This window comes from Ailuropoda melanoleuca, chromosome 8, assembly GCF_002007445.2.
Source record: "Ailuropoda melanoleuca isolate Jingjing chromosome 8, ASM200744v2, whole genome shotgun sequence".
In the NCBI taxonomy this organism is placed as follows: domain Eukaryota; kingdom Metazoa; phylum Chordata; class Mammalia; order Carnivora; family Ursidae; genus Ailuropoda; species Ailuropoda melanoleuca.
In genome coordinates this window covers 73,824,428-73,837,808 of record NC_048225.1, presented here as the reverse complement: position 1 = coordinate 73,837,808, position 13,381 = coordinate 73,824,428, and the positions used below count along the sequence as shown (strand labels likewise).

Below are 13,381 nucleotides of genomic sequence, written 5' to 3'. Positions count from 1 at the left end.
TTCAAAGAGAGTTTCACGATGGCTAAATATGAGCAAGATTTTTTTTCAGGAAATGTTTGTCGGTTTCCAGCTTTATAAAGTTTCTTCTAAATAGGCTTACTGTTTTTCTCTTTGGCAAGTACTTCTTAACTCTCCAGGATTCCCTTTGTTACTAGAAGTGCTAATTCCGAAGGACTGCAACTCCAAAGCCTCAGGCAGGATTTCATGTGCTGGAACTGAATCAGAAAGTATAGCGCCTAATTTAGAAACCTGAAACCAAACAAATGATTTCCCCACTAAACGATTTTTATTACAAATGCAGTTTGGAGCCAGTTACTTTCTTCTTTAATAGGAACTGGTAGTTGCAAAACTGAATAGCAATGGGTTAATATAATGCCCTACATTTTCCTCACATGTAGCTCTTTTATCTTTTTCTGTCCTTTTCTGCCTTCTTCATCTTTTCTTTCTTTTTCTCGCAGCTTTATTGGGCTATAACTGACATAAAACTTTGTATAAGTTTAAGGTGTATAAAGTATTGATTTGATACACATATATTGCAAAATGGTTACCACCTTAGTATTAAGCCCATACCTGTATCACATTACATAATTACCATTACTTTTTTTGCAGTGAGAACATCTGAGATCTACTCTCTTAACAACTCCCAAGTACGTAATACGACGTTGTTAACTATGATGACGGCGCTGTGCATTAGAGTCCCCAGAACTTAGTCACTTCTAACGGGACATTTTTACCCTTTGACATCTCCCCATTTTCCTCTCCCCAGTCCCTGGTAACCTCCATTCTACTCTCTTTTTCTTTGAGTTTGGCTTTTTTAGATTCCACGTACAAGTGAAATCATACAGTATTTGTCTTCGTCTGACTTACTTCAGTTAGCATAATGACCTCAGGGTCCATCTGTTGTCATAAGTGGCAGGATTTCCTTCTTTCTCATGGCTGAAAGATATTCCATTGTATACATACCACATTTTCCTTATGCATTCCTCCATCGATGGACACTTAGGTTGTTTTTATATTTTGGCTATTGTACATAGTCCTGCATTGAGCATGGTGGGGTGCATATATCTTTTGGAGTTAATGTTTCCATTTTTTTCAGATAAATACACAGACATGGAATTGCTGGATCATATGGTAGTACTATTTCCAAATTTTTGAGGAATCTTCATGCTGCTTTCCACAGTGGCTGCACCATTTTGCATTCCCGCCAACAGTGCGTGAGGGTTCCCTTTTCTCCACATCCTCCCCAACACTGGCTGCCTCTTGTCTTTTTAGACCAGCCATTCTAACAGGTGCGAGGTGATAGCTATGGTGGGTTTTGACGTACTTTTCTCTCTTGGTTAGTGATGCTGAGCACCTTTTCATGTACCTATTGGCCATTTGTATGTTTCTTTGGAAAAAGTCTATTCAGTTCTTCTGCCAATCTTTTTAATCCTATTGTTTGTATATCTGTTATTCAGGTGTATGTATGGATGTGCAATTTAGATAGTAATCCCTCGTTAGATATATAGTTTGTAAATATTTTCTCCCATTCTGAAGATTGCCTTATCATTTTGTTTATTGTTTCTTTAGCTGTGCAGAAGCTTTTTAGTTTGATGTAGTCCCACTTACTGATTTTTGCTTTTTTCTGTATGCTTTTGGTGTCATAGTCAAAGAACTGTTGCCCAGACCAATGTCAAGTTGTTTATCCCCTATGTTTTCTTCTAGGAGTTTTATGGTTTCAAGTCTTACATTTAAGTCTTTAATTCACTTCAAGTTAATTTTTGTGAGTGGTGTAAGGTAGAAGTCCAATTTCATTCCTCATCCATTCTTTCTTATTCACCAATTATTCATCAGTTCAAACGGGTATTTATTGAGTGCTTTTTGTGTGCCGGGCACTGGCTATACATTGATTAATAAGATTGCCCTCCCTCAGTGCCCATAGAGTAGAGCCCAAGTTTCTTTTTTTTTTTTTAAGATTTTATTTATTTATTTGACAGAGATAGAGACAGCCAGTGAGAGAGGGAACACAAGCAGGGGGAGTGGGAGAGGAAGAAGCAGGCTCCCAGCAGAAGAGCCTCATGTGGGGCCTCGATCCCATAACGCCGGGATCACGCCCTGAGCCGAAGGCAGACGCTTAACCACTGTGCCACCCAGGTGCCCCAGAGCCCAAGTTTCTTAATTGACATTTGAGACCTTCTCTGGTCCCTGTTTACCTTGTGTACCCCATGGAACTTATTGAGAAAAACAGATATTAGAAGATAAATTACAGGGGTAAGTTGGGTTACAAAAGAAAAATGACAAGTTGAGGTCAAAATGTGTAATAAAAAAGAGTGACTTGACCTAGCCAGGTGGTCAGGGAAAGCCTCTTTGATGGTTTAACCTTTAAATTCCTTTTTTTCCTTAGTGGAGGAGACATACAGTATATTAAACACATAAGTGAATGAAGCCATGAAACAAATAAATGAATGGGTCACCTCATATGGTCTAAGCAATGTGAGCAAAATTAAACTTAGTAACGTGATAGTGGCTGGTTCCAAGAGCAGGTAGCTAAAGCTAGCTTTAGGAGGGACAATTAGAGAATGTCCTCTTGAGGACATGGCTTTTAAATTGAAATCTCAGTGAGAAAAAAGGAGCAGGCCAGGCAGAGATCCAGGGAAAGTGCATTCTGAGCAGACAACAGCCAAGTGCAGAGGCCCTTTGGAGGCATGGCGGAGGGCCAGTGCGGATGGGGTCTGGGGAAGGTGCGGAGGACAGGAGGACAAGAGATCTAAGAGGCAGACAGGATTACTGGGCTTATGCAACTTGGGAAGGATTTTAGATTTCATTCTAAATGTTCTGGGATAATGCATCTCATACATTTTTCCTATTCCATCAAAATATTTTATTTTCTTTGGATCTGCCTTATTTAAACTTTAACCGTATTCGTTTGGTCTTTCAGTGACAGTTTTCATCCTATCTGTAGCATTCATGATCTTATATACTTTGGAAAATATTTTTGTGTAAACTTTAGAAAATATTTATCTGTCCAGATCTTATGTTTGAAGATCAAACACTCCTGTTTTCTCCTATTATAATCGCCTTCTAATAATTTAATTGCCCTTCACCAGGGTGGCGCAGTCAGTTAAGCCTCAAACTCTTGGTTTCTGCTCAGGTCATGATCTCAGGGTCCTGGGATGGAGCCCCATGTTGGGCTCTGTGCTCAGCAGGGAGTCGAGTCTGCTTGAGATTCTCTTCCTCTCCCTCTCCTCCTTCCCTGCTCTTGTGCCTGCTCACTCTCTCTCTCAAATAAATAATCTTAAAAAAAAAAATTGAATTGCCCTTTTCTGGACCCTTTGTTTCCATAATATCTTCTCTAGGATGTGGCAGGTGGAGTGCATGGCATCATTGTGTCTCCATGGATATTATGTTTTCTACTGTGATTTCACCTAATGTCTTTCTCGATGGTGCTAGAACGTAAGATTGAAGTAGCTTGTTTTCCAGAAATCTCTTCAACAGTTCTATTAACCTTATATTCACTTTCTTGCAAAATCTGTTTAAACTACTTCACTTCCGAAAGCTGTTGATATTTTAAGACTTTCTATTTCTTAGATGTGAGAAATTGTAGCATTAAAATGTACTGCTCAATTCAAGTTTATTTTCTGATACTAGGCATTTTGTCTAATTAAGTTGCTATTGTTACCTCTCCTGACTCATCTTATGTACTGTGCCTTCTTCATAGTGCTTTATTCTTTAAAATTTATGTCCATATGAATGCATAATGGCTCCAGAGTTCTCTGATATATGTAAATTTCAATTTCATCTTCTGTTTTTGGTAGTTCTGATACAAGTCACATAATGCATATGCTGTATGCATTTTATATGTTGTCTAAAATATATCATTATACGATACATTTGTAACATATACATAATACATAATAGATATAAAATACATATAGCATATATATATTTATCTTGTATATATAACAAATATTTAACTTGTTATACTGTAGAAGCAATCATTTCTGGAGATTTGCAAATATGTAAATATAATTAAATTCATCTGTAATATCACTGACTAAATACAATCACTGTTAATATTTTAGTATAATATACCAGTCATGTATATATATGTATATATCTTTGAGAATGTGTTCATACTGTATATATTGTTTTCAGATCTGTCTTTTTTACTTAATATATCTTATACAATTTTCCAGATCAATTTTAGAAGCTACATTTTATTCTTTCATTTACTTTGATATAACCAATCCATTTATTTACTTGGTCTTTTAATACCATAATTGATATATTTTTACAAGCATAGCTTTCCATACATCCATAATTATTTCCTTAGAATAAATTGGAAAGGGGCGCCTGGGTGGCTCCATTGGTTAAGGGTCTGCCTTATGCTCAGGTCATGATCTCCAGGTCCTGAGATCGAGCCCCGTGTTGGGCTCCCAGCTTAGTGGGGAGTCTGCCTCTCCCTCTCCTTCTGCTGCTCCCCCTGCTCACTCTCTCTCTCTTTCTCTGTATCCCTCTGTCTCAAATGAGTAAATAAAATCTTTAAAAAGAAAAGAATAAATTAGAAATGGAATAACTGGGTGAGAGAGGCTGTGTGCATTTCTGAGGTTTTCACGATACGCATTGCCAAATTATCTCCAGAAAGTTTTACCACTTGTACTCTGCTAGCAGTGTGCCATGGTGCTTGTTTCTTCTAAGCTCTAACCTAGTATTGCCATATGTTTCTTACATATATCTCACAACGGATTTGAACTTTTAATAAAAATTTCACCTTTTTTACCCAATAGTATATTAAGATTATAAATTACAATATATTCTGTAGATTAATACTTACCTAAAATGTTTTTCTATAATTACTGTTTGCCATTTTTCATAAGTTGTTGGAATTCTAAATTTATTACCAGTATATACTGAGGAAGATGGAGGTAACCTTTCCTACACTATTATTCACAGATGGATTATTCCGTCCTCTCTGGTTACTTGTTTTGAAGAAGTAGCCTGTTGTAGCACAAAGGAATGGGTGTAGAGCTAGAAACCTGAAATTTTCAATCCTAGTGCATTCTTGGCTTCAGCATGTATTTACTATGTGACTTGTAATCCTTCTGGGCAGTTGACTTCCCTTTTATAAAATCAGAATGATAATTTCTGTTCAGAATAGCTTGAAGCCTTTTTGTGAGGATCCAATGTGTATGAAAGTAACTTACAAACTGTAATGTACTATACATATAAAGTATATTACTTTCATAGTAACCAGAATGCTGTCGAATGGAACAAGCTGGGGAAAATGGAAGGAGACTAAAATCTAAAACAAGTTGTAGAAATAAATATTTGAGGTTAGTGATGTTATTGTCCAATTTTGTGGCTATTTAAAAATTTACTTTTATATATTAAATTCCTTGTTAATTATGTTATAGAGTCATTTTCCTGATGGAAACAATTAAAGGGTCAGGGAAAAGGGAGGGAAAGATGGGAGACGGCAGGAACAGTACTAGAAACAGGTTTCAGTAACTCTCCTACACTTTCGGGAAAGGGATAGCTGGATGTGTCTGCTATGTATTTAGTGAGCATTAGATTCGAGATCCATGAATTTCTACTCAGCTTAAATAGATTAGGTGGGAACATTTGCTTTTACTTGTGGTAGCTGAGATTTTATTATTCCATAATTTGATTTGAAAGTACAATGAGCCCATTCAGGCCTAATCTGTTTTTTTGCTACATAGGCCTAGAAAATATGGCTTTGGAGAAACTGAAAACCCCTCCATCTAGTGGCAAGTACAAGTCTATCATTATGTTAAATCATCTTGCTTTTTAACTTTTATTGTATGTGCCCAAATCTCTGAAAGGTGAATATTTGTATGTTACAGGTATCTGAATGTTTTTCATAATTAAATGGTTTTAAAATTTATATCCAAAGGGAGGATGGCTCCTAAAATATGATCACTTCTCCCCTCAGCATTTTCATTTACAATCTAATGATGTCCTTAAGATTTTCTCTTATTTCCCAATACACTCATAGGTTGAGCTATGTGATGATAACACTGGCAATGTTAGCAATTAGTAGTAACAGCATCTACTACTAGATAGTCTTATAATTGAATGAGATAAGGTGCTTAGCCTGATGCTTTATACGTTGTAGGCACCCTGAGTATTAGCTGTCATTACTGCTGCTACTGTTGTTACTGACAGGCATCAAATGGAGACTTAACGGAGTATGAGAACAGAGAGGAGAGCCTCATCACTGTGGAGGAGTGTTAGTGAAAAACGAGAGGGGTTAACTTTACGGCATGTTCTGTGTTATTTTTTATTCACTGAGTTTCAGGTTTCCTTTAACTTGTGCATATCTATACATTTAAAATTAAACTTATGCATACTCATATCGACACTGATTCGTTAAACGTACCAGAAAGCATCTTGAAACAGAGTAGGAAACTACGTCACTGTGGTTTATTGTTCAGGGTTCAGCCTAGCGCCCTCTACAATGAGGTGCCTAACAAATGCTTTTTTTCTTCCTTTTGAACATTTTGCTTATTGACCCAGAAGTCTGTTTGGGGTGAGTTATGACTGAGCACGGGACATACACATTTGTGACTCTCCAGAAGTACTTGAGGTGTTCTTATTAATATAATTTTTAAGCAAATTCTTTTTGATTTACCTTTCTGAGACACACGTTTTTAAAAAAGTTTACATCTTTTTTCCCCCCACATTTACGTGCACTTCAGCTGATGTGTTATTCCCTTTGCCGGGAATGCTGCTTCACGGCTTCCTGGGCTCACGTGTCACCTCACCGGAGAGGATCTCCTTGCCCACCGTATCTAAATTAGCACCTCCGGTTATTCTAATTCCCCTTCCTCTTCCCCTTTCTCTTGTTTCACTTTAGCGCCTGACAAAAGCACCGCCCAGCTGCAGTTGTACTAATGATAGTGCCTGACATTTATACAACATTTTCCCATATTTTAAGGCATTTAAGATTCTTAACTAATTCATAGTGTCCTTTAGAGATAGCTATTGCATGTTTGGAGAAGAGAGATGAATATCAGTGGAGAGCAGAGAGGCACAAATGTCCAGGGAAGGAGAAGAATGCTCTGAAAAGATAGGTGAAAAGAAGGGAAGTTAACTTTCCACTGAATTTCCTTGCTAGTCACTTGGTAGAGACCAGGACCGGGGAACTGTTTTTGAGCAACAGCTTTTCACCACCAGAGAAACTCTAGAATTCTAAATCAAGAACAGTGGACTCTCTTACTCTGAGAGAGAACTCTAGACTCATTCATCAGTTATTTTTAAATCCCTATTTATGTGCCGGACCCTCTCCTAGGCACCCAGGAGATAGCAATGAATGGCAAAGTCCTGCCCTTACGGAGCTGAGACTTCTGGGGGGTAGGGAGTCGCGAGAAAAACAAATAGACATATAAGGAAATGTTAGGTATTGATAAGTGCTACGAAAAAATGAAACAGGTTATGGGGACAGAGAGTGAAGGAAGCTGAAGGGGGTTGGTATTTAGTTGAGTGGTCGGGGAGGCTTCTCCAAATGGAGGCCAGAATGAAGTTGGTGTTGCAGAGCCCTGGTAATGCTAGCAGTCGAACTGTCCAGCAGAGGGAGCAGCGGGCACAGATTCTATGGTGGGAGCCTGCTTGTTTGTCCAGGGACCAGCCAGGAGGCCAGTGTGCTCTGAGCAGAGAGGGTAGGTGGAGAGTGGCAGGAATGTGGTTGACAGATAGCTTGAGGCCAGATTACACAGGCCCTATGTGATGTGAATTCATCAAGTCTTAGAACTGGAGGACTGGATTTTTGAAAGACTGGTACTTCTGAAACTGAAGTCGTGACTCACTGGTAGACTGTGAACTCTATGAATTGTGACTGGCAACTAGCCTTTAAAAAACGGTATGGGGGGGCACCTGGGTGGCACAACGGTTAAGCGTCTGCCTTCGGCTCAGGGCGTGATCCTGGCGTTATGGGATCGAGCCCCACATCAGGCTCCTCCGCTATGAGCCTGCTTCTTCCTCTCCCACTCCCCCTGCTTGTGTTCCGTCTCTCGCTGGCTGCCTCTATCTCTGTCGAATAAATAAATAAAATCTTTTAAAAAAATAAAAATAAAAAAACAGTATAAAACATTAGTAAATTGCACATACTGAGGAGAAGAATTGTTGCATAGAACTTTTTTTTTTTCATGGGGGGGATATGTGTGTGTATTGGTTCTAAAGGAAAATGTAGTTCTTACCATAGGTTCTGGCAAAAACAAATAAACAAAAAAAGTGTTTGTGAGTCACTGACCTAGTCTTACGCCGAATTGTACAGATGAGGAAACTAAGTTGGGAAATACTCAAAGGCTCGCGTGTGTTCTTCTTTGGCGTGGCACTCTTCCTATGGTACTGTGCTCCCGAGTCAGTGAGCGTGCATATCTGTATGGGTGTGACTGACTCGACTCCATGGGTCTAGTTTACAAGTGAAGGGAAGGAATTAAAAGCTTTATTTAGTCAATACCACATTAGGAAGGACCCACTTCAGTTCTGTTTTATGATCCTCTTTTATACTCTCTTATTTTCCTTTACTTTCTCTGTTTTCTTAAATACCCTCTTATTTCTCCAGGAAAGAAAGCTGTCCAAAGGGAAGAGATAGGGAGAGAAAGAAATCCAGGAACGAGAGAGAGAGAGAGAGAGAGAGAGAGAGAGAAGAGAGAGAGAGACATCCAAACTCTAGGCGAGAAAAGAAACAATCAAGGTCAAAAGCAAGACAGAAGTAGTGACATCTCTGTTCCTGCCTATCCCTCCTGCTGCCTCAGCCATCCCATCCCCTCTGCCCCTTCCTAAAGGGCCTAGTCTCCTGGGGAGGCAGTGCCAGCAGAGAATGTGTGTCTTGGAAACACACACTGGGCATTCACTTCTGTAACTTATCTTCTGGCTCTCAGAGTGAGAACTCAGTAATGTGTTGAAGAGAGCGAGCTCCTGGAGATACGGTTTCTTTCTTATGCTCCTTACTATCCTGAGGCCTGGCACAGGGAGGCCCTGAGAAACAGTTTTCTTAAAACACCATCTTGATTAATACAGTGAGCTGCTAAGAGACTGTTCCTATGTGTTAAATAGCTAAAGTCTTACTTATACAAACAATAAATCTATAATCTTCAAGACAGGTTTAGGCTCAAAAGAGACTTAATTTTGGAGGACTTGCAAGGGTAAATTAGTGAAATTTGATCAAGTTAATCCAAGGGTTAAACAAACTTAGCCAGGGCATGGAAGCAACCTAAGTGTCCATCAGTAGACAAATGGATAAGGAAAATGTGGTATATATACACAATGAACTATTACACAGCCATAAAAAGAATGGACTGTGCCATTTGAGACGACATGGATAGACCTAGAGAGTATTATGCTAGGTGAAATAAGTCAGACTGAGAAAGACAAATATCATATGATTCTACTCATAAACAGATTCTGAAAAAAAAAAACCCAAAAAACAAACAAAAAACCCAAAAAGCAGAATCAGAACTATAAACACAGAGAACAAACTGGTTGCCAGAGACGAGGGGAATGGGAGATGAGGCAAAACGGATGAAGGAGAGAGGGAGATACAGGCCTCCAGTTATGGAATGAATACGTCACAGGAATAAAGAGCAGAACATACGGAACACAGTCAGTGATGCTGTGTTAGCGATGTAATGGGACAGATGGTAGCTGTGCCTGTGGTGAGCATAGTGTAATATATAACCTTGTCAAGTCGCTAAGTTGTACACCTGAAACTAATGTAATGTTTGTCAGCTATACTCAAAAAAAAAAAAAATTCTTTCACACACACACACACACACACACACCCAGAGTAAACCCTTTTTTTTAATGTCATGAGGAAGATATTCTTGAAATAGTTTAGCATGATTTAAAAAATCATTGTTTTTAATTGCTTAAAGCCCTGTTAACGTAATTTATTAAATGTGAGAAAGCAAGTGACGAGAATTCACTGAATGTTACTCGTCTTCTCTAAGAGTGGCTGTTTGAACCTGATCATTTCTTCAGCGGCTAACAGAAAAAGCTTTAAACTTACTTGGGGCTGGTTGGGGGAGTACCAAAAAACAACTCAGATTAGGTCCTTTTTTATGCAAGTGATTAAAGACAAAATTGTTGCCCTGGAACGGTTGCCTTTTTTAAATAAAACATTTCTTAAAGTGGTGATGACCGGAGGGTACATGAAAAGCCAAAAGAAACTTGTTAACTTACAAATCTGAGTGGGAAACCTATTTTTCTTAGTAGTTAGTATCTCTAATCTATTGAATGTCTACTGCCTATTAAGTCCTTTTCATATGAGTCAACAGTTTCAGGTTTAAAAATACCAGAGGCCAGACTTGAACCCGTTTGGCCTAGAAGCTCATGCTTTTTGTTGTCAACCACATTTGGGGCCAAGATGTTTAGCATTTAAAAATCCTTTTTGTGGGGTGCCTGGGTGGCTTAGTTGTTAAAGTGGCCAGCTCTTGATTTCTGCTTAGGTCTGATCTCAGGGTCCTGGGATTGAGCCCTGCATCAGGCTCCCTGATGAGTGAGGAGTCTGCTTGAGGATTCTTTTTCTCCCTCTCCCTCTGCCCCTACCCCACTCACTCATTCTCCCTCTTTCTCTCTAAAATAAATCTTTCAAAATTATTTTAGTAATAATTTTTTTTGTAGCTATAGAGATAAGTGAAGACTTTTTTTTTTTTACGAGTGAGGACTTTTAACTTATTTTTGAAAACTCAATTTCTAGAGCACATAGTGAAAAAAATTTCTTCAAAAAGTCATAATGTATATTTTGATAATTAAGGGCCTCTGAAAAATTACTCTGATTTAATGTGGAACAGCTGTGTGGCTGGGTTGCATTGAAATCCACATTGAACAGTAGGTGGCACTCTCCCATCATTGGAAACATTCTTTCAGGAAAAGATCTCCTTTATGGATTTTTGTTAGTTGCTTATTAATTTCAGTCATATCGATGTGGCATATTAATACCATTCATCTAGAAAGAACAGAGTACACAGTAGTACAGATTATTTCTCGTAAGGTCAAAGACACATATTTTTTCCTTTCATAAGTTAGAAAGCTAAAGCCTTAATTATGGAAAAAAATGGCCTCCTTTGCAATTAAACTGGAATTTTTTAGAATCTGTTACTCCACCAAAATATGCTTTCTCTTGTAAAAAAAAAAATCCTAAGACAGTAAACTGCTAAGTTAAAATAACCCATGTATCCTTATATGATTATTTGCCCATATTATATTCACCCATAATATAATACAGGCAAAAGCATTCCAAAGGGTAGAAGAGATTACCCCACGGAGCTCCTTAGATAGACTTAGATAGGTTATTAGTAGTACTAACACTTGCTGAAAGAGGGGAGCCTTTCACCGCTTCTCTAGAGGCATGTTCACGCTACAGCCGCTTGCATCTGCAGACTCGACCTTGTACTTGAGATTTTCTCCAGTCATTGATACAATACTCAGATTCATTCCTTTTCTCACGAGGGTAATGCAGACAGATAACTAATGCTGAATAGTAATCATTTACAATGCATGCAAATCTGCATGTGTGTGTAGCATCTGCAGAATTCAGTATTTGAAACAGGAACTATGGAACCCGTTTGGTTTGCATAAAGCTGTCCTCCTCTGTCTCTGCCACCAGGGCCACTGCATCCTGCTGTGCAGTGTTTGCACTGCGCAATGACGAGTGAGTCGGAGATACACTTGTTTATTAAATATTTTTTCTAAGAGCAAAATGTTCTGAGGAAGGCACAACTTTTCAGATTTACCCAGAAGTACGAGGTCCGCTAGCGAACAGACTTCTTGACTGTCATCTTGTTGACACTGGTTATCTGTGCCATTGGCACTTCTCTGAGAAGGATAGAAGAGCAGGAGAGAGAGCACAGGCGAGGGAATGTGATGTAAAGATACATTCCCGATGCATCTCAGTTGCTAAAAATGTCGGGGTGGGTTTAGGGTTTCCGCAATAGAGGCAGGATGCTGTCCCACTCTGTGCCCCCCCAACACCACCTTCAGGTCCTATTGGCTTTTTTGTTTCTTGAATTTACCTAACTGCATTTCCCACTCGAAACTTTATGCTTTTTGTCTCCCTGCAATATTTACTCCCCAGGTTTCTGCATGAACGCCTTCTCCTCATCCTGGTTTTACTTCAGATGACGTCTCCTCATAGAGGGCTGTCCTTTCCATTCTGGCTGGAGGGAGAATCCCTATCTTTCTGTCTCTAGTCATGAACACATTTACTTATGTATTCTGTTGTCTTTGTAACATTTATTATTACAGGAATTATACTGTGTTTTATTTATTTATTTATTTTTACATCCTATGAGGAGAGACAAAATTAGTAAGCAAGCTCCATGTCAACAGGACCTTGTCTGTCTTGAGTATCCCCAGTGTCTGCTGCACTACTTGGCAAACAGAAGGAGCTCAGTTTTTGTTGACTGAATGAAGAAATGAAGAAATTCAACTTTTCAGGCATTTTATACTTTTTCATTTTATAATTCTGCTTACATATATTTATTCATTCAACAAATGTTTAATAATACCTACCATGTCTATACCTAGTCTCTGGGAATGCATCTATGAACAAAACAGACAAAAATCTCTGCCCTAAAAGGGTTTACATTCTATTGGGGGAGATATAGAATGAATAATAAACTATGAAGTATAATATACAGGATATTTGAAGGTGTTAAATGCTATAGGGCCAATGAGCAGACTGCTAAACATTGTGCTGGCAGTAGTGGTGAATGCAGTTTAAGGGGATGTAGCCAGGGTCAGTCTCCTAGAGAAAGTGGTAGTTGAGCAAAGACTTGAAGGTGAGAGAGGGTGAGTCACATGGATGTTGGAGGAAAAGTATTCCAGGAAGGAAGACAGCCAATGGAGAGGCTTTAGGTGGGAGGATGCCACCTAAGGATGTTCAGGGAACAGGGTGGCTAGGGCAAAGTAGGCAACACTGACAGTTGTGGGGGATGAGATCAGACAGGCAGTTGGAGGCCAGATCTTGTAGGGGTTTGTAGGCCATTGAAAATGGTTGACTTTGCTGTGATAGAAATAGGAAGTCTGAATCAGCAGGTTGTAAACATAGGAGTGAGGTGGTTCAATTTCAGTTTTTACAGGGTCCCTCCCACTGGCTGCTTTTTCGAGAATAGATGTAGGGTAGGGTGGTCAAGGTTGGAAAAGACCAGTTATAAGGTATAATCTAGGTGAGAGAGTTTGGTGGCTTGAAGTGTGGTTGCAGTGGAGTTAGTGAAGTGATTAAAGTGTATGTATTTTGCAGGGAGAGCTAACAGAGTTTTCTGATAGATTGGATTTGAGATCTGGGAGAAAGAGTGAGTCAAGGATAGAGTCCCTCCTACATTGTTGGTGGGAACGCAAGTTGGTACAGCCACTCTGGAAAACAGTGTGGAGGTCCCTT

General features: G+C 39.1%; 1 protein-coding gene across 3 annotated transcripts in view; it reads left to right on the top strand.

Moving 5' to 3' along the window:
* Positions 1-13,381, top strand: part of NME7 (NME/NM23 family member 7) — a 249,377-nt gene that overhangs the window by 7,283 nt on the left and 228,713 nt on the right. The window lies entirely within an intron of this gene.